This window comes from Macaca nemestrina, chromosome 9 (genome assembly GCF_043159975.1).
Source record: "Macaca nemestrina isolate mMacNem1 chromosome 9, mMacNem.hap1, whole genome shotgun sequence".
In the NCBI taxonomy this organism is placed as follows: domain Eukaryota; kingdom Metazoa; phylum Chordata; class Mammalia; order Primates; family Cercopithecidae; genus Macaca; species Macaca nemestrina.
Window position 1 is genome coordinate 34121084 of NC_092133.1, and position 24255 is coordinate 34145338.

General features: G+C 41.9%; 2 long non-coding RNA genes across 3 annotated transcripts in view; one reads left to right on the forward strand and one right to left on the reverse strand.

Annotated features, from left to right (window-relative positions):
- The window catches only part of LOC105478496 (uncharacterized), a 34296-nt gene extending 18817 nt beyond the window's left edge, over positions 1-15479 (forward strand). The window contains exon 2 of the long non-coding RNA XR_011607702.1: positions 15273-15479. This is a non-coding gene — a long non-coding RNA (uncharacterized lncRNA). The remainder of the gene's footprint in view (positions 1-15272) is intronic.
- Positions 1-23694, reverse strand: part of LOC139356208 (uncharacterized) — a 29629-nt gene extending 5935 nt beyond the window's left edge. The window contains exons 1-3 of one of the 2 annotated variants that reach the window (XR_011607704.1): positions 22731-23694; positions 9442-9516; positions 5797-8620 (exon numbers count right to left, since the gene is read on the reverse strand). This is a non-coding gene — a long non-coding RNA (uncharacterized lncRNA). Of the gene's footprint in view, positions 1-5796; positions 8621-9441; positions 9517-22730 lie in introns of those variants that run through there. The other variant, XR_011607703.1, reaches the window with a different exon arrangement.
- Positions 23695-24255: the final 561 nt, after the last annotated feature.

Below are 24255 nucleotides of genomic sequence, written 5' to 3' on the forward strand. Positions count from 1 at the left end.
ATACACCATGGAATACTATGTAGCCATAAAAAACGATGAGTTCATGTCCTTTGTAGTGACATGGATGAAGCTGGAAACCATCATTCTGAGCAAACTATCACAAGGACAGAAAACCAAACGCCACATATTCTCACTCATAGGTGGGACTTGAACAATGAGAACACTTGGACACAGTATGGGGAACATCACACACCAGGCCTGTCATGGGGTGGCGGGAGTGGGGGGGAGGGATAGCGTTAGGAGATATACCTAATGTAAATGACGAGTTAATGGGTGCAGCACACCAACATGGCACATGTATACATATGTAACAAACCTGCACGTTGTACACATGTAGCCTAGAACTTAAAAAGTATAATAAAAAAGAAGAAATCTGCACTTGTATCCCCTAAATATATAAACATTAAAACAAAAATTTAAGAGTAAAAAATAAAACCACAATGAGATACTACATATTCTCTAGAATGAATATATTCAAACGCCATACAATAATTTGCTTAGAATGTGGTACCATGTGCTACCATGTCATGAAGACACAAGCATCTCTCTGGAGACGCCCACATGGGGAGAAACTGAGGCCTCCTGCCAATAGCCATAATCAACTTGCCAGTTGTGTGAGTGAGCCACTGTGGAAGTGCATTCTCTATCCCCAGTCAATCCTTCAGGTGTCTGTAGCCTTAGCCAATTATATCAAATTCCACATCCACGGAAACTGATAATTAATATTTATTGTTTTAAGCTACTAAGTTTTGTGGTAATTTGTTATGGAGTGATGGATAACTAATATACAACAATATAGGATTAGAAAATAATAACGTATACATTGGCTGGCACATAGTGAGCTGCTCATAAAAGTAAGCTGTCAGTTACCATCGTTGTATAATACATGCATGTCCTTTTTCACCAGAGATTTCAAGTTTCTTGAAAAGCAGGACTACAGCTTCCTAGGTTTTTGTTTTCTTCTTTTGTACTCTTTGCCCCTCCTTATCCTTCTCAGTCCCTTAACATACTACTGGGTACATACATAACTGAAGCCTGATAAGTAAGTCACGAAGTAAGTGAATTAAATCCAAAGGTTATGTGATTTACCTTTGTCACTATGAGAATAACTTTCCATTTCCTAAAATATGGGATTATCTCTTTTGATGCAGTTGATGTAAATGCCTAGGCTGTGTGTGTGTGTGTGTATGTGTGTGTGTGTGTGTGTGTGTGTGTGTGTGTGTGTACCCATGGGCCTGGCCCAGTCCTTGGAGTAAGATCAGTGCCAAGAACATAGCCTGGGGTGGAGTAGGGGGATTGGCGGGGGCAGGGAGCAAGGAGATTTCATGAAGCAATGAGGTTGAGTAAGAGTTATTACCTAGTGGATCAAGTTTGGTCCTCCCCAGGGAATTTTTTTTTTTAGATTGAGTTTAAAATTGGGCACTCCTTGAAATTGAGAAAATGGGATTTATTTTATTTTTAAAAAAATTTTCCATAAGTTATTGGGGTATAGGTGGTATTTGGTTACATAAGTCCTTTTGTGGTGATCTGTGAGATTTTGGTACACTCATCACCCGTGCAATATACACTGCACCTTATTTGTAGTCTTTTATCCCTCACCCCGCTCCCACCCTTACCCCCAAGTTCCCCAAATCTATTGTATCATTCTTATGGCTTTGCATCCTCATAGCTTAGCTCCCACATATCAGTGAGAACATATAATGTTTGGTTTTCCATTGCTAAGTTACTTCACTTAGAATAATGGTCTCCAATCTTATCTAGGTGGATGCAAATGCCATTGGTTCATTCCTTTTTATGGCTGAGTAGTATTCCATCATATATATATGATTGAGAAACATATATATATTTATATATGTTGATAAATATATATATTTATATATGTTGAGATATATATTATGTGTTGAGAAATATGTATATATATTTATATATGTTGAGAAATATATATATATATATATCAATCACAGTTTCTTTATCCACTCATTGATTGATGGGCATTTGGGTTGGTTCCACGATTTTACAATTGCAAATTGTGCTGCTGTAAACATGTGTGTGCAAGTATCTTTTTCATACAATGACTTATTTTCCTCTGAGTAGATACCCAATAGTGGGATTGCTGGATCAAGGGGTAGTTCTACTTTTAGTTCTTTGAGGAATCTCCACACTGTTTTCCGTAGTGGCTGTACTAGTTTACATTCCCACCAAGCAGTGTAGAAGTGTTCCCTGATCACTGCATCCATACCAACATCTACTGTTTTTTAATGTGTTTATTATGGCCATTCTTGCAGGAGTAAGGTGGTATCACATTGTGGTTTTGATTTGCATTTCTCTGATCATTAGTGATGTTGAGCATTTTTTCATATGTTTGTTGGCCATTTGTATATCCTCTTTTGATAATTGTCTATTCATGTCCATAGCCCACTTTTTGATAGGATTGTTTGTTTTTTTCTTAGTGATTTGTTTGAGTTCATCGTAGATTCTGGATAGTAGTCCTTTGTCAGATGTATAGATTGTGAATATTTTCTCCCACTCTGTGGGTTGCTGTTTACTCTGCTGAATGTTCCTTTTGCTGTGCAAAAGATCTTTAGTTTAATTAGTCTCAGCTAATTATCTTTTTTAAAATTGTATTTGCTTTAGTGTTCTTGGTCATGAAGTCCTTGCCTAAGCCAATGTCTAGAAGGGTTTGTCCAATGTTATCTTCTGTAATCTTACAGTTTCTTGTCTTAGATTAAATTCTTAATCCATCTTGAGTTGATTTTTGTATAAGGTGAGAGAGGAGGATCCAGTTTCATTCTCCTACATGTGGCTAGCTAATTATCCCACATTCTCCTACATGTGGCTAGCCAATTATTACCATTTGTGGAAAAGGGTATCCTTTTCCCCATTTTATGTTTTTGTTTGCTTTATCGAAGATCAGTTGACTGTATCTGGGATTATTTCTGGGTTCTTTATTCTGTTCCATTTGTCTATGTGCCATTTTATACTAGTACTGTGCTATTTTGGTGACGATGGCCTTTTAATATAGTTTGAAATCAAGTAGTGTGATGCCTCCAGATTTGTTCTTTTTGCTTAGTCTTACTTTGGCTATGCAGGCTCTTTTTTGGTTCCATATGAATTTTAGAATCGTTTTTTCTAATTCTGTGAAGAATGATGATGGTATTTTGATGGGGATTGCATTGAATTTGTAGATTGCTTTTGGCAGTAAGATCATTTTCACAATATTGATTCTGCCCACCCATGAGCATGGGATGTGTTTCCATTTGTTTGTGTCATCTATGATTTATTTCAGCAGTGTTTTGTAGTTTTCCTTGTAGAGGTCTTTCACCTCCTTGGTTAAGTATATTCCTAAGTTATTTGTTTGTTTTTGTTTTTGCAGCTATTGTAAAAGGAGTTGAGTTCCTGATTTGATTCTCCGCTTGGTCGCTGTGGTGTATAGGAGAGCTACTGATTTGTGTACATTAATCTTGTATCCAGAAACTTTGCTGAATTCTTTTATCGGTTCTAGGAGCTTTCTGGAGGAGACTTTAGGGTTTTCAAGGTAAATGAACAGTGGCAGCTTGATTTCCTCTTTACCAATTTGAATGCCCTTTCTTTCTCTTGTCTGATTGCTTTGGCTGGGACTTCCAGTACTATGTTGAAGAGGAGTGGTGAGAGAGGGCAACCCTGTCTTGCTCCATTCCCTCAGAGGGAATGCTTTCAACTTTTCCCCATTCAGTATAATGTTGGCTATGTGTTTGTCATAGATGGCTTTTATTACATTGAGGTATGTCCCATGTATGCCGATTTTGCTGAGAGTTTTAATCAAAAAGGGAGGCTGGATTTTGTCAAATGCTTTTTCTGCATCTATTGAGATGATCATGTGATTTGTTTTTAATTCTGTTTATGTGGTGTATCACATTTATTAACTTGTGTATGTTAAACCATCCCTGCATCCCTGGTATGAAACCCACTTGCTCATGGTGTATTATCTTTTTACACTATTGGACTCAATTAGCTAGTATTTTGTTAAGGATTTTAGCGTCTATGTTTATCAGGGATATTGGTCTGTAGTTTTCTTTTTTGGTTACTTCCTTTCCTGGTTTTGGTATTAGGGTGATGCTGGCTTCATAGAATGAATTAGGGAGGGTTCTTTCTTTCTCTATCTTGTGGAATAGTGTCAAAAGGATTGGTACCAATTCTTCTTTGAATGCCTGATAGAATTCTGCTGTGAATTCATCTGGTCCTAGACTTTTTTGTTGTTGGTAATTTTTAAATTACCATTTCAATCTCACTGCTTATAATTGATCTGTTCAGGGTACCTAATTATTCCTGACTTAAGCTAGGAGGGTTATATTTTTCCAGGTATTTATCCATCTCTTCTGTGTTTTTTAGGTTATGTGCATAAAGGTGTTCATAGTAGCCTGGAATGATCTTTTGTATTTCAGCAGTGTCAGTTGTAATATCTCCTGTTTTATTTCTCACTGAGGTTATCTGGATTTTCTATCTTCTTTTCTCAGTTAATCTTCTTATTTTCTTGGTTAATCTTGCTAATGATCTATCAATTTTATTTATCTTTTCAAAGAACCAGCTTTTGTTTCATTTATCTTTTGTATTTGTTTGTTTGTTTGTTTCAATTTTGTTTAGTTCTGCTCTGATCTTGGATATTTCCTTTCTTCTGCTGTGTTTGCGTTTGGTTTGTTCTTGTTTCTCCAGTTCCTTGAGATGTGACCTTAGAATGTCAGTTTGTGCTCTTTCAGTCTTTTTGATGTAGGCGTTTAGGGCTATGAACTTTTCTCTTAGCACCACCTTTTATAGGTTGTGTCATTATTGTCGTTCAGTTTGAAGAATTTTTTAATTTCCATTCGTTTTTTAACCCAATGCTCATTTGGGAGCAGGTTATTTTATTTACATGTACTTGCATGGTTTTGAAGGTTCCTTTTGGAGTTGGTTTCCAGTTTTATTCCACTGTGGTCTGAGAGAGTGATTGATATAATTTCAATTTTCTTAAATTTATTGAGGCTTGTTTTATGGCCTATCATATGGTCTATCTTGGAGAAAGTTCTATGTGCTGTCTGAGGTTGTTGGATGAAATGTTCTGTATATATCTGTTAAGTTCATTTGTTCCAAGGTATAGTTTAAATCCATTGTTTCTTTGTTGACTTTCTGTCTCTTGATGACATGTCTAGTGCCATCAGTAGAGTATTGAAGTACCCACTATTATTGTGCTGGTGTCTATCTCATTTATTAGGTCTATTAGTAATTGCTTTATAAATTTGGGAGCTCTGGTGTTAGGTGCACATATGTTTAGGATTGTCCTGTTGGACAAGGACTTTGACCATTATATAATCTCCGTCTTTGCCTCTTTTAACCACTGTTGCTTAAAGTTTGTTTTGTCTGATATAATAATAGCTGCCCCACTTGTTTTTGGTGTTCATTTGCGTGAAATGCCTTTTTCCACCCCTTTACTTTAAGTTTATGTGAGTCCTTATGTGTTAGGTGAGTCTCCTGAAGGCAGCAGATAGTTGGTTGGTGAGTTCTTTTTTATTATTTTATTTTTATTTTTATTTATTTTATTATTATTATTATTATTATTTTGAGATGGAATCATGCTCTGTTGCCCAGGCTGGAGTGCAGCGGCATGATCTCTGCTCACTGCAACCTCTGCCTCCCAGGTTCAAGTGATTCTCCTGCCTCAGCCTCCCGAGTAGCTGGAACTACAGGTGTGTGCTACCACACCAAGCTAATTTTTGTATTTTAGTAGAGACAGGGTTTCACTGTGTTAGCCAGGATGGTCTCGATCTCCTGACCTCATGATCTGCCCACCTTGGCCTCCCAAAGTGCTGGGATTACAGGCATGAGCCACCGTGCCCAGCATTTGGTGAGTTCTTATCCATTCTGCAGCTCTGTATCTTTTAAGTGGAGCATTTAGGCCTTTTACATTCAATGCTAGTATTGAGATGTGAGGTAATGTTGCATTCACTGTGCTTTTTTGTGGCCTGTGTACCTTGGTTTTTTTGTTTTGGGCTTTGCCTTTTAACTAGTATTTTTGTTTTATAGGTCCTGTGTGATTTATGCTTTAAAGAGATTTTGTTTTGATGTGTTTCCAGGATTTGTTTCAAGATTTAGAGCTCCTTTTAGCAGTTCTTGTAATGGTGGCTTTGTAGTGGCGAATTCTCTCAGCATTTGTTTGTCTGAAAAAGGCTATCTCTTTCCTTCATATATGATGCTTAGTCTTGCTGGATACAAAATTTTTGGCTGATAATTGTTTTTTTTGAGGAGGCTGATGATAGGGCCCCAAACGCTTCTGGCTTGTAGGGTTTCTGCTGAGAAATCTGCCATTAATCTGATGGGTTTTCTTTATAGGTTACCTGGTGCTTTTGTCTCACTTAAGATTCTTTCCTTCATCTTAACTTTAGATAACCTGATGACAATGTTGCCTAGGTAATGATCCTTTTGTGATGAATCTTCCAGGTTTTCTTTTTGTTTCTTGTATTTGGATGTCTAGGTCTACACCAAGGCCAGGAAAGTTTTCATCAATCATTTCCCCAAATATGCTTTCCAAACTTTTACATTTCTCATCTTCCTCAGCAACACTGATTTTTCTTAGGTTTGGTCATTTAACAGAATCCCAGACTTCTTGGAGGTTTTGTTCATAGTTTCTTAATCTTTTTTCTTTGTCTTTGTTTGATTGGGTAAATTCAAAGACCTTGTCTTTGAGTTCTGAATTTCTTTCTTCTACTTGTTCAATTCTATTGCTGAGACTTGTTCAATTCTATTGCTGAGACTTTCCAGAACATTTTACATTTCTATAAGTGTGTTCGATATTTCCTGAAATTTTGATTGTTTTTTCTTTATGCTATCTATTTCCTTGAATATTTCTCCTTTCACTTCTTGTATCATTTTTTTTTTTTAATTTCCTCGCATTGGGCTTCACCTTTCTCTGGTGCCTCCCTGAATAGCTTAATAACTAACCTCCTAAATTCTTTTTCAGGTAAATCAGGGATTTCTTCTTGGTTTGGATCCATTGCTGGTGAGCTAGTGTGATGTTTTAAGGGTGTAAAAGAGACTTGTTTTGTCATATTACCAGACTTGGTTTTCTGGTTCCTTCCATTTGGGTAGGCTCTGTCAGAGGGAAGGTCTAGGGCTGAAGGCTGTTGTTCAAATTCTTTTGTCACACAGGGCATTCCCTTGATATAGTACTCTCCCCCTTTCCTATGAATCTGGCTTCCTGTGAGCCAAGCTGCAATGATTGTTATCTCTTTTCTGGGTCTAGCCACCCAGCAAGTCTACCCAGCCCCAGGCTGGTACTGGGAATTATCACAGAGTCCTGTGATGTGAACTGTCTGTTGGTCTCTCAGCCAAGGATACTAGCACCTGTTCCAGTTGAGGTGGCAGGGAGGTGAAGTGGACTCTGTGGGGATTCTTAGCTTTGGTGGTTTAGTGCTTTATTTTTGTGCTGGTTGGCCTCCTGCTGGGAGGTGGTGCTTTCCAGAGAGCATCAGCCGTGGTAGTATGGAGAGGAACCTGTGGTGAGTGGTGCCCTAGAACTCCTGAGTTTATGCTCTTTGTCTTCGGCTACTAGGGTGGATAGGGAAGGCTCATAGGTCTGCCTAGGCTTTTTTTTTTTTTTTTTTTTTTTTCATAAGACACAGTCTCCCTTTCTCACCCAGGCTGGAGTGCAATGGCACATGATCTCAGTTCACTGCAACCTCCGCCTCCCCAGTTCATGCCATTCTCCTGCCTCACCTTCCCAAGTGGCTGGGATTACAGGTGCACACCACCACACCCAGCTAATTTTTTGTATTTGTAGTAGAGATGGGGTTTTGCCATGTTGGCCAGGCTGGTCTGGAACTCCTGACCTCAGATGATCCACCTGCCTCAGCCTCCCAAAGTGCTGGGATTACAGATGTGAGTCACCGTGCCTGGCCTGCCTAGGCTTTTATATGCTCGTTTGTATTAAGTAAGTTGTGAAGGCAAGAAAGGCTAAGTAATAAAGAGAAAAGAGCTGGTTGATTAAAAGGAGGCAATGAAGAAATTAGCATTGGATAAGGCAGAAGACCAGGTGTGAGTGTTGGGAATGTGCCCATAATAAAAATGTAGTAATAAATTGGAATAGGACCTGGAGAACAGCCAGGAAAATCACGCACACAGATAACTTGGGGATTCAAGGCTTATGGGTTTGAGGCCAACTTTTTTTTTTTTTTTTTTAATGAAAATGTTGTTGTGTCCATGTTTGCTGCCTCCATAACTGGCTAGTTGCTTTGATAATGCATCCCATATGTATAAAGCATTCAATACTACAGAGCACTAAAAATACATCACATCTACTTCCATAAACAACTCAAAATTTATGCCGTGCTGACAGCTTATCGTTTTTGTATGTTAAGGATGGTAGACCATTATGTTATTTGATAACATTCAAGGAAAGCTTTGTAATTCTAGCCATTTCACTTAAGAATTTAGTCTACTATTTATGATACAAAGTCCATGCGATAACTAAGGTCACATATGACCTAGTCCCAAAGTAAGGATGTTATTGTAGGAAGAAAGGGAGGCTAATTTGTGAGACACCCAAAATTTGGTGCTGTAGTTTAGCAACAAGTTGATTGTCTAAACAAGCAAAAGTTCCTTGCTCACAGTTGACCTGAAAAAAAGAAGAAGAAAAAATAAAAGCAAAGGACTGTAACTATGATAATTTTGGTTTCTTGCTTTGGAGTTATGTGATGTGATGCCATTGATTTCTGTGATGGTGGATGGACAGATATAAAGGAAAAAATAAGTAATCATTATAATAATAATAATAATAGTCCACATTTGTTGAGTTCTAACTATAGTATATGTTATGCCTGATAGTATACTAAGCATTTAGCATTCTTTTTGTAATTTAATCCTCAAACAATCCAGTGAAGTACAGTTGTCCCTCAGTATCCATGGGGGACCGGTTCTAGGACACACACCCACCCCCACCAGCCTCCACAGATACCAAAATCTGCAGATGCTCAAGTCACTAATGTAAAGTGACATAGTATTTGCAAATAACCTACACACATCCTCTCATCTACTTTAAATAATCTCTAGATTACTTATAATACCTAACACAATGTAAATGCTATGTAAATAGTCATTATAGTTTATTGCTTAAAAAATAACATACTGAGCATGTTCAGTGCAGATGCATTTTTTCCCACTATTTTCTGTCCCAGTTGGTTGAATTCACGAATGCAGAACCCATGGATACAGAGGGCATTCTATGCAGTCTATTAGAGTATTATTACTGCTTTACAGATGAGGAAAGTGAAGCTTAGGTCAAGTAAGGGAACTGCACTACCCTGGGCTACCCTTCTCGTTCTCATTTTCTGATGAGGAGTCATGACCAAAGCAAAGATAGCATGAGTCAGAGATGAGTCTTTCTGTTTATACTTTTTAAAAATCATTTTTACTAACTCTATTTTGTTAGTTTATTACCTTGATCTGGAGAGGCAGCAGACTGTGTATTTAAGAGTTTACACTCTGAAGTCAGGCAGATCAAAGCAAGGATTTCTGAGAAAGAAAAATAAATAAAATGTTAAATAAGATACAATATAAAATTAAATAAAATAAACGAAGTCAGGAGACCAGTGTTTGAAAGCTAGCTTCACCACTTACCAGCTGCGTTACCTTGAGGAAGTTGTTTCTTACAGCTCATTTCCTTATCTATAAAATATGAATAATAGCTCAGCTTCTAGGGTTGCTGCCCTCAATCTTTTTTTCACAGAAACCAGTGACCTTTTCAAAATGCAAAATTGACCATGTTGCCCAAGTTCAACTTAAAATTCCACAATGGAATCCCATTGTTCTTAAAATATAAACTAATCCCTTGAAACCTGACTTTCAAAGCCTCTCAAGGACTGCTCCTTACTACTTCCCAGGACTCAGACATGCTTCATCTGGCCCCACAAACACTGTTCTTGTCTTATCACCACAGGACTTCGGCTATTACGTTCTCTTTGTCCAGAAAGTTCTGCCTCCCTTACTCCTTCCACCATCCTTCCATCTGATGTAACCTAATTAACTCTTCTTATCTTTAAATTAATCTTACTTCAAATGTCATTTTGCTTGTGTGACATAACCCCCTAGACTAAGTTAAGTCCCCTTAACATATGGTTTTAGTATATCATGTGCCTTTCCTTCATCTCACACATCCCAGTTGTAATTTTACATTTGTGAATCTTTGGTTAACGCCTGTCTTCCCCAGAAGTCTTTAAGCTCCACCAGAGAAGAGACCATGCATGGATTTATGCATCTTGTATCCCTAGGACTTCGTTTAAGGCCTGGCACATATTGAGAGAATAAATGAATTGGCTAGCACTATTAAGCTTTGCTGCCCCCTGCTGAGTCATGGCTTTTAGCCTATTAATTAGCACCAATTGGATGTTCGGAACTAGTATGGTGATATCATAGCAGTATTTTTTCAAATGACCTGCTTATAAAATGCAGATTCTCATGCCTCACTCTGAAAGATGATTTTTTAGGCCTATGTTAGGGTCAAAAAGTTTGCATGGGCCGAGTGTGGTGGCTCATGCCTGTAATCCCAGCACTTTGGGAGGCTGAGGCGGGTGGATCACTTCAGGTCAGGAGTTCAAGACCAGCCTGGCCAACGTGATGAAATCCCATGTCTACCAAAAATATTTTTTAAAAATTTGCCAGGCATGGTGGTGCACATCGTTAATCCCAGCTACTTGGGAGGCTGAGGCAGGAGAATTGCTTGAACCCCGGGGGCAGAGTTTGCAGTGAGCTGAGATCTGTACCACCACACTCCAGCTAGGGTGACAGAATGAGACTCCTTCTCATAAAGAAAAGAAAAAGTTTGCATCGAAGCTCCCCTGGATGATTTGAGAGCCACTGGTACATAAGGAAGGAAAGAAGAGGAAGAAACTGCTTTACAGTCTCACTACCCTTTTTTTTCCCCCTCTTCTTTTTTGAGCCGGAGGTTTCCCTGTGGTGCTCAGGCTGGTCTTGAACTCCTGGGCTCAAGTGATCCACCCACCTTGGCCTCCCAAAGGGTTGGGATTACAGGTGTGAGCCACTGTGCCTGGCCAAATTAACCACTTTAAAGTGGACTATTCGGTGGCATTTAGTACATTCACAATATTGTACAACCACTACGTCTACCTAGTTCTGACTCATCACCCTGACAGGAAACCCCAACCCCATTAAGCAGTTATTCTCATTCTCCTCTGCCTGCTGCATCTGGTAACCACCAATCTGTGTTCTGTCTCTATAGAGGTATCTATTCTGGATATTTCATGTAAATGGAATAGTATGTGACCTTTTGCATTTGGCTTCTTTCAAGATTCATTCACATTGTAGCATGTATCAGTTCTTTGTTTCTTTCTATGGTTGAATTATATTCATTGCATGTATACACAATTTGTTTATCCATTATTTGTCTGATGGACATTTGGACTGTTTCCACCTTTTGCCTAATGTGAAAAGTGCTGCTGTGAACATGCATGTACTTGCTTGAGTACCTATTTTCAGTTCTTCTGGATATTGTCTTAGTCTATTTTGCGTTGCTATAAAGGAATACCTGAGGTTGGGTAATTTATAAAGAAAAGAGGTTTATTTGGCTCACGGTTGTGCAGGTTATACAAGAAGCAGAAAATCGGCATCTCCCCAGCTTCTGGGGAGGGCCTCAGGCTGCTTCTGCAGAGATCACATGACAAGAGATGAGGCAAGGGGCATGGGGCGGTGGGGTGGGGGTATGCCAGGCTCTTTTTAATAACCAGCTCTCTCTGAAAGTAATAGAATGAGAACTCACTCACACCTGTCCCCCACAGAGGGCATTAATCTATTCATGAGGGATCTAGTCCCATGACTCAAACACCTCCCAATAGGCCCACCTGGAACACTGGAGATCAAATTTCATCATGAGATTTGGAGGGGACAGACATTCATTGGACCGGGCGCCATGGCTCACGCCTGCAATCCCAGCACTTTGGGAGGCTGAGGCGAGCAGATCACCTGAGGTCGGGAGTTCAAGACCAGCCTGACCAACATGGAGAAACCCCGTCTCAACTAAAAATTAATTAGCCAGGCATGGTGGCGCATGCCTGTAATCCCAGCTACTTGGGAGGCTGAGGCAGGAGAATCGCTTGGACATGGGAGGCAGAGGTTGCGGTGAGCATTCAAATTATAGCAGACATATATCTAGGAGTGGAATTCCTGGGTCATATGGTAATTCTATGTTTAACTTTTTGAGGAACTGCCAAACTGTTTTCCATAGTGGCTGAATGATTTTGCATTCTCACCAGCAATGTATGAGGGTTCCAATTTCCTCAATGGTTGTTATTTTCTTGCCAATGGTTGTTATTTTCAACAATCATTGTGGTGTTTTTTTTGTTTGTTTTTGAGGCAGAGTTTTGCTCTTTTTGTGCAGGCTGGAGTGCAATGGCATGATCTCAGCTCACCACAACCTCTGCCTTCTGTGTTCAAGCGATTCTCCTGCTTCAGCCTCCTGAGTAGCTGGGATTACAGGCATGCACCACCAGGCCCGGCTAATTAATTTTTAGTAGAGACGGGGTTTCTCCATGTTGGTCAGGCTGGTCTTGAACTCCCGACCTCGGGTGATCCACCCACCTCGGCCTCCCAAAGTGCTGGGATTGCAGGCGTGAGCCATGGCACCCAGCCCAATGATCGTGTTTTTTATTATAGCCATCCTCATAGGTATGAAGTGGCATAGCCAATAATCTTTTGACAAAGGAAAATGAAAAGCCTGGATAAACATTCAAAAAAATATAAAAGACAAATTTGTTTTTGACATATTTTCCTTTTACTTGATGGCATAATGTTGATCTATGAAAACATGTAAACATGTACTTTCCCCATACTTTTCCTAGAAATGATGCAAAATATAAAATTGAAACTCAAGTTGAGACATGAATAAACGAGGAATATTACTCAGCTTTTTCTTGTTTCTGACCAGAGAGGGATCATTGCCCTTTATTTCTTCCCAGCAAAAAATAAAAATTGTAAGTCTTGAATATCATAGTCCCAAGAGAGATAAGCCACAAACCTTGCCATGAATGTGCCACTTAAATGAAATAAGGCTCTTTCACCTTTAATATTTAATTACGCTCTCTTTACTTTGCTCTCAGGAGAATCTCCCTCCAGAAGCAATGTATTCTTTGAAAATAGTCAGAGATTGGAATCAGTGATGTAAATCAAAAACTCACTGCTCTGTTCTCACTTATTTGTGGGATCTAAAAATCAAAACGATTGAACTCATGGACATAGAGAGTAGAAGGATGGTTACCAGAGGCTGGGAAGGGTGGCAGGGAGCTTGCAAGGGGTAAGAATGGTTAATGGGTCCAAAAAAAAAATTGAAAGAATGAATTAGACCTCCTATTTGACAGCAAAATAGGGTGACTATAGTCGATAATAACTTAATTGTACATTTTAAAATAACTTAAAAGTGGGGAGGATAGGCCGGGCGCGGTGGCTCAAGCCTGTAATCCCAGCACTTTGGGAGGCCGAGACGGGCGGATCACGAGGTCAGGAGATCGAGACCAGCCTGGCTAACACGGTGAAACCCCGTCTCTACCAAAAAAATACAAAAAACTAGCCGGGCGAGGTGGCGGGAGCCTGTAATCCCAGCTACTTGGGAGGCTAAGGCAGGAGAATGGCGTAGACCTGGGAGGCAGAGCTTGCAGTGAGCTGAGATCCGGCCACTGCACTCCAGCCTGGGCGACAGAGCGAGACTCCATCTCAAAAAAAAAAAAAAAAAAAAAGTGGGCAGGGTATGGTAGCTCATGTCTGTAATCCCATCAGTTTGGGAGGCTGAAGTGGGAGAATCACTTGAGCTCAGGAGTTTGAGACCAGTCTGAGCAACATAATGTGACCTTGTCTCTACCAAAATTCAAAAAAATTAGCCGGATGTATTACTTCATGACTGTAGTCCCACTACTTGGGAGACAGAAGCAGGAAGATCGCTTGACACTGGGAGGTCAAAGGTGCAGTGAGCCATGATCATGCTATTGTATTCTAGTCTGAGTGATGGAGCAATACCTCCCAAAAAAATAAAAGAAGATGAATAAATAAACAAATACATAAATAAAGCATGTAATTGGATTGTTTATAGCTCAAAGAATAAATGCTTGAGGGGATGGATACCCCGTTCTCCATGATGTGATTATTTTACATTGCAGGTCTATATTAAAACATCTCATGTACCCTATAAATATATAACTATGTTTCCAAAAACAAAGTTATTTTTTGTTTTGTTTGTTTGTTTGTTTTGTTTTTTGAGATTGTCTTGGCCTGTCGCCTAGGCTGGAGTGTGGTGGTATGATCTTTGCTCACTGCAACCTCTGCCTCCCTGGTTCAAGCCATTCTCATGCCTCAGCCTCCCAAGTAGCTGGGATTACAGGCATGCAACACCAATGCCCAGCAATTTTTGTATTTTTAGTACAGACAGCATTTCACCATGTTGGCCAGGCTGGTCTTGAACTCCTGGCCTTAAGTGATCTGCCCACTGTGGCCTCCCAAAGTGCTGGGAGGTGTGAGCCACCATATCTCGCCAAAAAATTAATTATTATTTTAAAAACACAAAGAGCAGGATTAAAGAATGAAAGTGACTCATCAGACAAAGTGGAATAAGAAATCTGGGGAAGAAGGACTAACGTTGGGATAGAAAACTGCCCTCTACTTATATTTTCCTCAATAAATGAGATTACAAATTTTAAAAAAACTGCTTCACTGTACAATATTTATGTACACAGAATATCCCACATGGGCTGAAATATCCATTCTTTTTTTTTTTTTTTTTTTTTTTGAGACAGAGTCTCACTCTGTCGCCCAGGCTGGAGTGCAGTGGCTGGATCTCAGCACACTGCAAGCTCCGCCTCCCGGGTTTACGCCATTCTCCTGGCTCAGACTCCCGAGTAGCTGGGATTACAGGCGCCCGCCACCTCGCCCGGCTAGTTTTTTGTATTTTTTTTAGTAGAGACGGGGTTTCACCGTGTTAGCCAGGCTGGTCTCGATCTCCTGACCTCGTGATCCGCCCGTCTCGGCTTTCCAAAGTGCTGGGATTACAGGCTTGAGCTACCGCATCCGGCCAAAATATCCATTCTAAAAGCCATGTTTTGCCCTTAACAGGAATATAAGTGAGTCAGGGAAAGACATGAAGTCTACTGTTATATCTTGATTGAAGGCCTTGCCAGCACAAGGATTGTCTGACAACCTGGATGTTTTTATGTAGCCAGAAAATAAATGATAGTAAGATGAAAAGTGAGTCAGGTCACACTTTTCTTTTGCAGGATGAAAGGAGAGATTGAGAAAGGGGAGGAAGGAGAGAAGAATTGTTTCAATGGCTTTTTGAGGAAGATGAATTTTAGGAAAGAATTAATCCAGATGAGTAGCAAATTGATTCCCTTGAAACAGTGTTTCCTAAATACCCCTTGGAACGTCTTCCTGTACACAGTCTCCAGTTTGAAAACTAATGAAATAAATAATGACTCTCCTGATCCTTTCAGTCCTCATTGCTTACCCCATCTCTGAATTCCTGCAGCTCTTATGTTCTGTTTCTTCACAATTTAGGAATCAGTTTATCTTTAAGTGACTGTAAGGTTAGCAGTCTTATTTTTCATGTGTGGCTGCTGGAATCAATCTCATTTTATTCTACACTCATACCTCATGCCCAGGTATGATGGCAGTTCAGGGAAGGAGGGTAGTGTAAGCTGAAGGCAGCAGTGGGACCTGCTTTGAATCTTCAATAATGAGAATTTTGATACGAACAAAGGGCGAAATGCATTCTAGGGAAGAGCAGTTTCTCTACGATACAAATTCAGCTGTAACAAAAATTCCCATTAACAGCAATTGCTTAACAAGCTCTCTCATATCTGAGCACAAGCGGTCTGAGGTGATAGGATGCCTCATGGTGTTAAGGACACAAGTTTCTTCTAACTTTTGCTCTGCCACCAGCTAAGGTATAGGCCTTGTCCTCATGGCCAAAAATAATTATCTTCTGGGTCTGTGTTCTGACGAGAAGGGAGAAAATGAGCACAAGGAGAACATACCCTTTTCTTTTAAAGGCACAACCCAGGTGTTTCAAACATCACTTTCACTCACATGCCACTAACTAGAACTTAGTCATACAGCCAATGTTGGTTGCCAGGGAAGCTGGGGAAAATATTACCCCATCTCTGAATTCCTGCAGCTCTTATGTTCTGTTTCTTCACAATTTAGGAATCAGCTTTAGCTGGGAAGCCACATGCCCAGTTTGAAACTTGAGGTTTCTATTACTAAAGAAAAAAAAATGAGACTTGATGTTAAGAAAACCAGTGGTCTCATAGAGAGATATAGAAAATGACAAGATAGGCCGGGTGCGGTGGCTCAAGCCTGTAATCCCAGCACTTTGGGAGGCCGAGACGGACGGATCACGAGGTCAGGAGATCGAGACCCTCCTGGCTAACACGGTGAAACCCCGTCTCTACTAAAAAATACAAAAAACTAGCCGAGCGCGGTGGCGGGCGCCTGTAGTCCCAGCTACTCGGGAGGCTGAGGCAGGAGAATGGCGTGAACCCGGGAGGCAGAGCTTGCAGTGAGCTGAGATCCGGCCACTGCACTCCAGCCTGGGCGGCAGAGTGAGACTCCGTCTCAAAAAAAAAAAAAAAAAAAAAAAAAAAGAAAATGACAAGATAGAAGGGAGAATGTGAAAAACAATTGTACCGGGAATGAAAGGTGAAGCCAGCTGGGCTTCTGGGTTGGGTGGGGACTCGGAGAACTTTCCTTTCTAGCTAGAGGATTGTAAACGCACCAATCAACACTCTGTAAAAATGCACCAATCAGCACTCTGTATCTAGCTAAAGGATTGTAAATGCACCAATCAGCACTCTGTAAAATGGACCAATCAACGCTCTGTAAAATGGACCAATCAGCAGGATGTGGGTGGGGCCAAATAAGGGACTAAAAGTTGGCCACCCAAGCCAGCAGCGGCAACCCACTTGGGTCCCCTTCCACGCTGTGGAAGCTTTGTTCTTTTGCTCTTCACAATAAATCTTGCTGCTACTCACTATTTGGGTCCACACTACCTTTATGAGCTGTAACACTCACTGCGAGGGTTTGTGGCTTCATTCCTGAAATCAGTGAGACCACAAGCCCACCAGAAGGAAGAAACTCTAGACACATCTGAACATCTGAAGGAACAAACTCTGGACACACTATCTTTAAGAACTGTAACACTCACCATGAGGGTCTATGGCTTCATTCTTGAAGTCAGCGAGACCAAGAACTAACCGGAAGGAATAAATTCTGGAAACATTTTGGTGACCATGAAGGGACATATTTTGGCAACTAACATGGGGCTATTGCCAAGCGGTGAGTACCATTGAACCCCTTTTGCTTGCTATTGTGGCCTATTTTTCCTTAGGATTTGGGGGCTAAATACTGGGCACCTGTCGGCCAGTTAAAAGGGACCAGCATGGCCGCTGGACTAAAGACACGTCAGGCTTTCTGGGAAAGGGCTCTCTAACAACCTCTGACTCTTTGGAGTTGGGAGCGTTGGTTTGCCTGGAACCAGCTTCTGCTTTTCCTATACTTCTGGGCTGAGGTGAGGGTCAACAGAGAGGAAAGCCAACAAGTTGGTTGACCCTGTGGCCATGAGCAGAACTCTCAAAGTCACATCGCCCAAGCGAGACTCGCCCATCTATCCTATCTATCCTGACCCTTGCCTTCTGGGTCCTAATGCCTGTCAGACAAACTTCCTCTCACCTCTCTTCTCCAAGGCTAGGCCTGCTTCTAAAAACCACTCCCTGTCTCTGGTGCTTTTCTAGTTTCTCCTATAAGAATGATTTCTAGTATAAACTTCAGGACTCTATTCCCTTCTTTAGGCACCCGGGTTCACCAATCAGAAAGACATAATTTTTGCCCAAAGCCCCATCGAAGTGGGGACTATGTGGAATCTCAGGATCCCTCCTCAGACTAGCAGGCCTAACAAAAGCTATTCCTGAAGCTGGGATTTGGGGATCCTCAGAAATTGTATCCTTCCTATTCATATAAGTGAGGGCAAAAGGCATCACTCTTCCAACTCTGGAGATCCCTCCCCTCCCTCAGGGTATGGCCCTCCACTTCATTTTGGGGACATAACATCTTTATAGGACAGGGGTAATGTCCCAATACTAACAGGAGAATGCTTAGGACTCTTAACAGGTTTTAGAGAATACGTCAGTAAGGGTCACTATTCCGACCTTCCTCGGTCCTCCTTGTGGTCTAGGAGAAAAACTAGTGTTTCTACTGCTGCATCAGTGAGCACAACTACTCTGATCAGCAGAGTCCAGGGACCTTTGTGGGTTCTTGGCAAGAGGTGTCTGCTGCTGCGTCTGTGAGCAAAACTATTCCGATCAGCAGGGTCCAGGGACCATTGAGGGTTCTTGGGCAGGGGGAGAAACAAACCAAAACTGTGGGCTGTTTTGTCTTTCGTATGGGAAACACTCAGGCATCAACAGGCTCACCCTTGAAATGCATCCTAAGCCATTGGGACCAATTTGACCCACAAACCCTGAAAAAGAGGCAGCTCATTTTTTTCCTGCACTACAGCCTGGCCACAATATTCTCTCTCTGATGGGGAAAAATGGCCACCTGAGGGAAGTATAAATTACAATACTATCCTGCAGCTTGACTTTTTCTGTAAGAGGGAAGGCAAATGGAGTGAAATACCTTATGTCCAAGCTTTCTTTTCACTGAAGGAGAATCCACAACTATGCAAAGCTTGGAATTTACATCCCACAGGAGGACCTCTCAGCTTACCTCCATATCCTTCCTATTAATATATAGCTCCCCTTCCTATTAATGATAAGCCTCCTCTAATCTCCCCTGCCCAGAAGGAAACAAGCAAAGAAATCTCCAAAGGACCACAAAAACCCCCAGGACTATCGATTATGTCCCCTTCAAGCTGAGGGGGGAGGGGAATTTAGCCCAACCCGGGTACATGTCCCCTTCTCCTTCTCTGATTTAAAGCAGATCAAGGCAGACCTGGGGAAGTTTTCAGATGATCCTGATAGGTACAGAGATGTCCTATAGGGTCTAGGGCAAACCTTCTTTTTTTTTTTTTTTTTTTTTTTGAGACGGAGTCTCGCTCTGTTGCCCAGGCTGGAGTGCAGTGGCGAGATCTTGGCTCACTGCAAGCTCCGCCTCCTGGGTTCACGCCAGTCTCCTGCCTCAGCCTCCCGAGTAGCTGGGACTACAGGCGCCCACCACCACACCCGGCTAATTTTTTGTATTTTCGGTAGAGACGGGGTTTCACCGTGTTAGCCAGGATGGTCTCGATCTCCTGACCTCATGATCCACCCGCCTTGGCCTCCCAAAGTACTGGGATTACAGGCGTGAGCCACCGCGCCCAGCCTAGGGCAAACCTTCTATCTCACTTGGAGAGATGTCATGCTATTGCTAGATCAAACCCTGGCCTTTAATGAAAAGCATGCAACTTTAGCTGTAGCCCGAGAGTTTGGAGATACCCAGTATCTTAGTCAAGTAAATGATAGAATGACAGCCAAAGAAAGGGACAAATTCCCTACTGGTCAGCAAGCCATCCCCAGTATGGATCCCCACTGGGACCTCGATTCAGATCATGGGGACCGGAGTCACAAACATCTGTTGACCTGTGTTGTAGAAGGACTAAGGAGAATTAGGAAAAAGCCCATGAATTATTCAATGATGTCCACCATAACTCAGGGAAAGGAAGAAAATCCTTCTGCCTTCCTTGAGTGGCTACAGGAGGCCTTAAGAAAATATACTCCCCTGTCATCTGACTCACTCGAGGGTCGATTGATCCTAAAAGATAAGTTTATTACCCAATCAGTTGCAGATATCAGGAGAAAACTACAAAAGCGAGCCCTGGGCCCCAAACAAAATCTGGAGGCATTATTAAACCTGGCAACCTTGGTGTTCTATAATAGGGACCAAGGGGAACAGACCAAAAAGGAAAAGTGAGATCAGAGAAAGGCTGCGGGCTTAGTCATGGCCCTCAGACAAACAAACCTTGGTGGTTCAGAGAGGACAGAAAATGCAGAAAGCCTATCACCTGGTAGGGCTTGTTATTTACAAAAACACTTTAAAAAAGAGTGTCCTACGAGAAACAAGCTGTCCCCTTTCCCATGTCCACTATGCTGAGGCAATCACTGGAAGGACAAAGGTTCTCTGGACCAGAAGCCCCCAACCAGATGATCCAACAATAGGACTGAGGCAAGCACCAGCTCATGTCATCACCCTCACTGAGCCCTGGGTATGTATAACCAGTGAAGGCCGGGAAATTGACTTCCTCCTTGATACTGGTGCGGCTTTCTCAGTGTTAATCTTCTGTCCCGGACAACTGTCCTCAAGGTCCATTACCATCTGAGGAATCCTGGGACAGCCTGTAACCAGGTATTTCTCCTCAGTTGTAATTGGGAGACTTTGCTACAGATAGTAAGTATGCTTATCTAATCCTACATGCCCATGCTGCAATATGGAAAGAAAGGGAGTTCCTAACCTCTGGGGGAACCCCCATTAAATATCACAAGGAAACCATGGAGTTATTGCATGCAATGCAAAAACCCAAAGAGGTGTCAGTCTTACATGGTCAAAGCCATCAAAAAGGAAAGGAGAGGGGAGAACAGCAGCATAAGCAGCTGGCAGAGGCAGTAGAAAGGAGAGAAAGAGACAGAAAGTCAGAGAAAGAGAGAGAGGAAGAAACAGAGAGACAAAGAGAAGGAGACAGAGGAAGAGACAGAGACAAAGAAGGAGTCAGAGAGACAGAGAGAGGAAGAGACAGAGAGACAGAAAGTCAAAGATGGAAAGAGAGGAAGAGACAAAGAGGGAATCAGAGAGAAAGAGACAGACAAAGAAGAAATCAAAGAGAGAAAAAGAGAGAGATAGAAGTAGTAAAGAAAAAAAAAGTGTACCCTATTCCCTTAAAAGCCAGGGTAAATTTAAAACCTATAATTGATAATTGAAGGTCTTCTCTGTAACCCTATAACACTCCAATACCACCTTGTTGTGTGTGTAAACAAGGGCATAGCCTGAAAGCACTGAGGCCACTGACAACCCATAGCCTTCCCATCAAAAATCCTTAACCCAGCAAGTTTCCTAACAGGGGATCTAAATCTTAATTAATTACCATACACAGGTCTGACCAGACCTAGGAGGAACTCCCTTCAGGACAGGAGGATGGTTCCTACCCAGAGATTAAGGAAAAAAGACACAGTGGGTATTCAGTAAGTGATAAGCAAACTCTTGCAGAAGCAGAGTTAGGAAAATTGCCTAATAATTGGTCTGCTCAAACATGCGAGTTGTTTGCACTCAGCCAAACCTTAAAGTACACGCAGAATCAGGAAGGAGCCATCTATACCAATTCTAAGTTAATATGGACTGAACAAGGTTTTATTAATAGCAAAGAAAAATTAAATCCCAAACGTACAAGGTTTTCAACAAAAGTAAAATTTGCTACAAGTTAACAGTGTAACATGTATTATCATAACTTCTAATCTTATGGAAATTGGACCCTATCAGTACCCCTCAAAGCTCAAGTGTGTCAGCACATAGCCATACAACTAATACCCCTACTTATATAGTTAGGAACGGCTACTGTTACAGGAACTGGAATAGCCAGTTTATCTACTTCATTATGCTACTACCACACACTCTCAAAAGATTTCTCAGACAGTTTGCAAGAAATAGCGAAATCTATCCTTACTCTATAATCCCAAATAGACTCTTTGGCAGCAGTGACTCTCCAAAACCACCAAGGCCTAGACCTCCTCACTGCTGAGAAAGGAAGACTCTGCACCTTCTTAGGGGTAGAGTGTTGTTTTTACACTAACCAGTCAGGGATAGTATGAGATGCCACCCAGCATTTACAGGAAAAGGTTTCTGAAATCAGACAATGCCTTTCAAACTCTTATAACCAACCTCTGGAGTTGGGCAACATTGCTTCTCCCTTTTCTAGGTCTTGTGACAGCCATCTTGCTATTACTCGCGTTCAGGCCCTGTATTTTGAACCTCCTTTTCAAATTTGTTTCCTCTAGGATCGAGGCCATCAAGCCACAGATGGTCTTACAAATGGAACCCTAAATGAGCTCAACTAACAACTTCTACCAAACACCCCGGACCAACCCGCTGGCCCTTTCACTGGCCTAACAAGCTCCCCTCTAGAGGACACTACAACTGCAGGGCCCCTTCATTGCCCCTATCCAGCAGGAAGTAGCTACAGCGGTCATCACCCAATTTCCAACAGCAGTTGGGGTGTCCTGTTTACAGAGGGGATTGAGAGGTGAAGCCAGCTGGGCTTCTGAGTCGGGTGGGGACTTGGAGAACTTCTCTGTCTAGCTAGAGGATTATAAACACACCAATCAGCACTCTGTGTCTAGCTAAAGGATTGTAAATGCACCAAACAGCACTCTGTGTCTAGCTAAAGAATTGTAAACGCATCAGTCAGCACTCTGTAAAATGGACCAATCAGCAAGATGTGGGGGGGCGGGGGCCAAGTAAGGGAATAAAAGCTGGCCACCCAAGCCAGCAGCGGAAACCCGCTCAGGTCCCCTTCCACGCTGTGGAAGTTTTGTTCTTTTGCTCTTCACAACGAATCTCGCTGCTGCTCACTCTTTGGGTCCACACTACCTTTATGAGCTATAACACTCACTGCAAGTGTCTGCAGCTTAATTTCTGAAGTAAGCGAGACCACGAACCCACCAGGAGGAACAAACAACTCTGGACGCGCCACCTTTAAGAGCTGTAACACTCACTGCGAAGGTCTGTGGCTTCACTCCTGAAGTCAGCGAGACCACGAACCCACTGGAAGGAAGAAACTCTGGACACATCTGAACATCTGAAGGAACAAATTCCATACACACCATCTCTAAGAACTGTAACACTCACTGCAAGGGTCCGCAGCTTCGTTCTTGAAGTCAGCGAGACCAAGAACCCGCCAGAAGGAATAAATTCCGGACACTGGAATACAAGAAAACATGACTATAGTACCTGAGGAGTTGCAGGTACAGGAAACTGTTGAGGGTTTGTGAAGAATATCACCATTCAAGTTCCTTGCCTACTTTTTTTTTCTTCGAGATGGAGTCTCACTCTATCACCCAGGCTGGAGTACAGTGGCACAATCTTAGCTCACTGCAACCTCCGCATCCCAGGTTCAAGTGATTCTCCCACCTCACCCTCCTGAGTAGCTGGGATTACAGGCACACACTGCCACACCTGGCTGATTTTTGTATTTTCAGTAGAGATGGAGTTTCACCATCTTGGCCAGACTGATCTCAAACTCCTGACCTCAAGTGATCCGCCTGCCTCAGTCTCCCAAAGTGCTGGGATTACAAGCATGAGCCACCACACCTGGCCTGCTTACCACTATAATTTTTTAGGAAGGTTTAGTGCTGGTGAGATGTACGACAGTGTGTATGGGTTTGTGTGCAGGTTAGGTGCTTACTATTCAAAGTGTGGTCCAAGGTCTAGCAGCATCAGCATCACTCGGGAGCTTGTCAAAAATGCAGAATCTAGGTAGGCATGGTGGCTCACACCTGTAATCTCAGAACTTTGGGAAGCTGAGACAAGAGGATTACTTGAGTCCAGGAGTTCTAAGGCCATTTTGGGCAAGATAGCAAGACCCTGTGTCTACAAAAGAAAGAGAGAGAGAGAGAAAGAAAAAGAGAAAAGAGAGAAAGAGAGAGAGAGAGAAAGACGAAAGAAAAGAAAGAAAGAAAGAGAGAGAGAGAGAGGGGGAGGGAGGGAGGGAGGGAAAGAAAAGAAGAAAGAAAGAAAAAGAAAGAAAGAAAGAAAGAAAGAAAGAAAGAAAGAAAGAAAGAAAGAAAGAAAGAAAGAAAGAAAGGAATGAAGGACGGAAGGAAGGAAGGAGAAAGGAAGAAAGAAGAGAATGAGGAATGAAGGGAGGGAGGGAGGGAGGGAGGGAGGGAGGGAGGGAGGGAGGGAGGGAAGAATCTTAGGCCCCACCCAGACATACAGAACTGCAATCTGCATTTTAACAAATTCTTCAGGTAATATCATTTATCATCACATTAAAGTCTCAGAAGTACTGGGTTAGTTTATGCTATGGTGTGGAATAATCCTAAAAGTTCTGTGTCTTGAAACAACTAAGATTTATTTCTCACTGATGCTGAAGTCTGTCTGAGAGCAAGCAGGTAGCAAGTAGGGAACTCTGCTTCATGTCATCCTCACCAGAGCCCCAGGCTGACAGAGCCTCCACCATTTGAACAATCACTAGTCATGTGGCAGAGGAGGAAATGTGTGACTCTTGTGCTTCCCTCG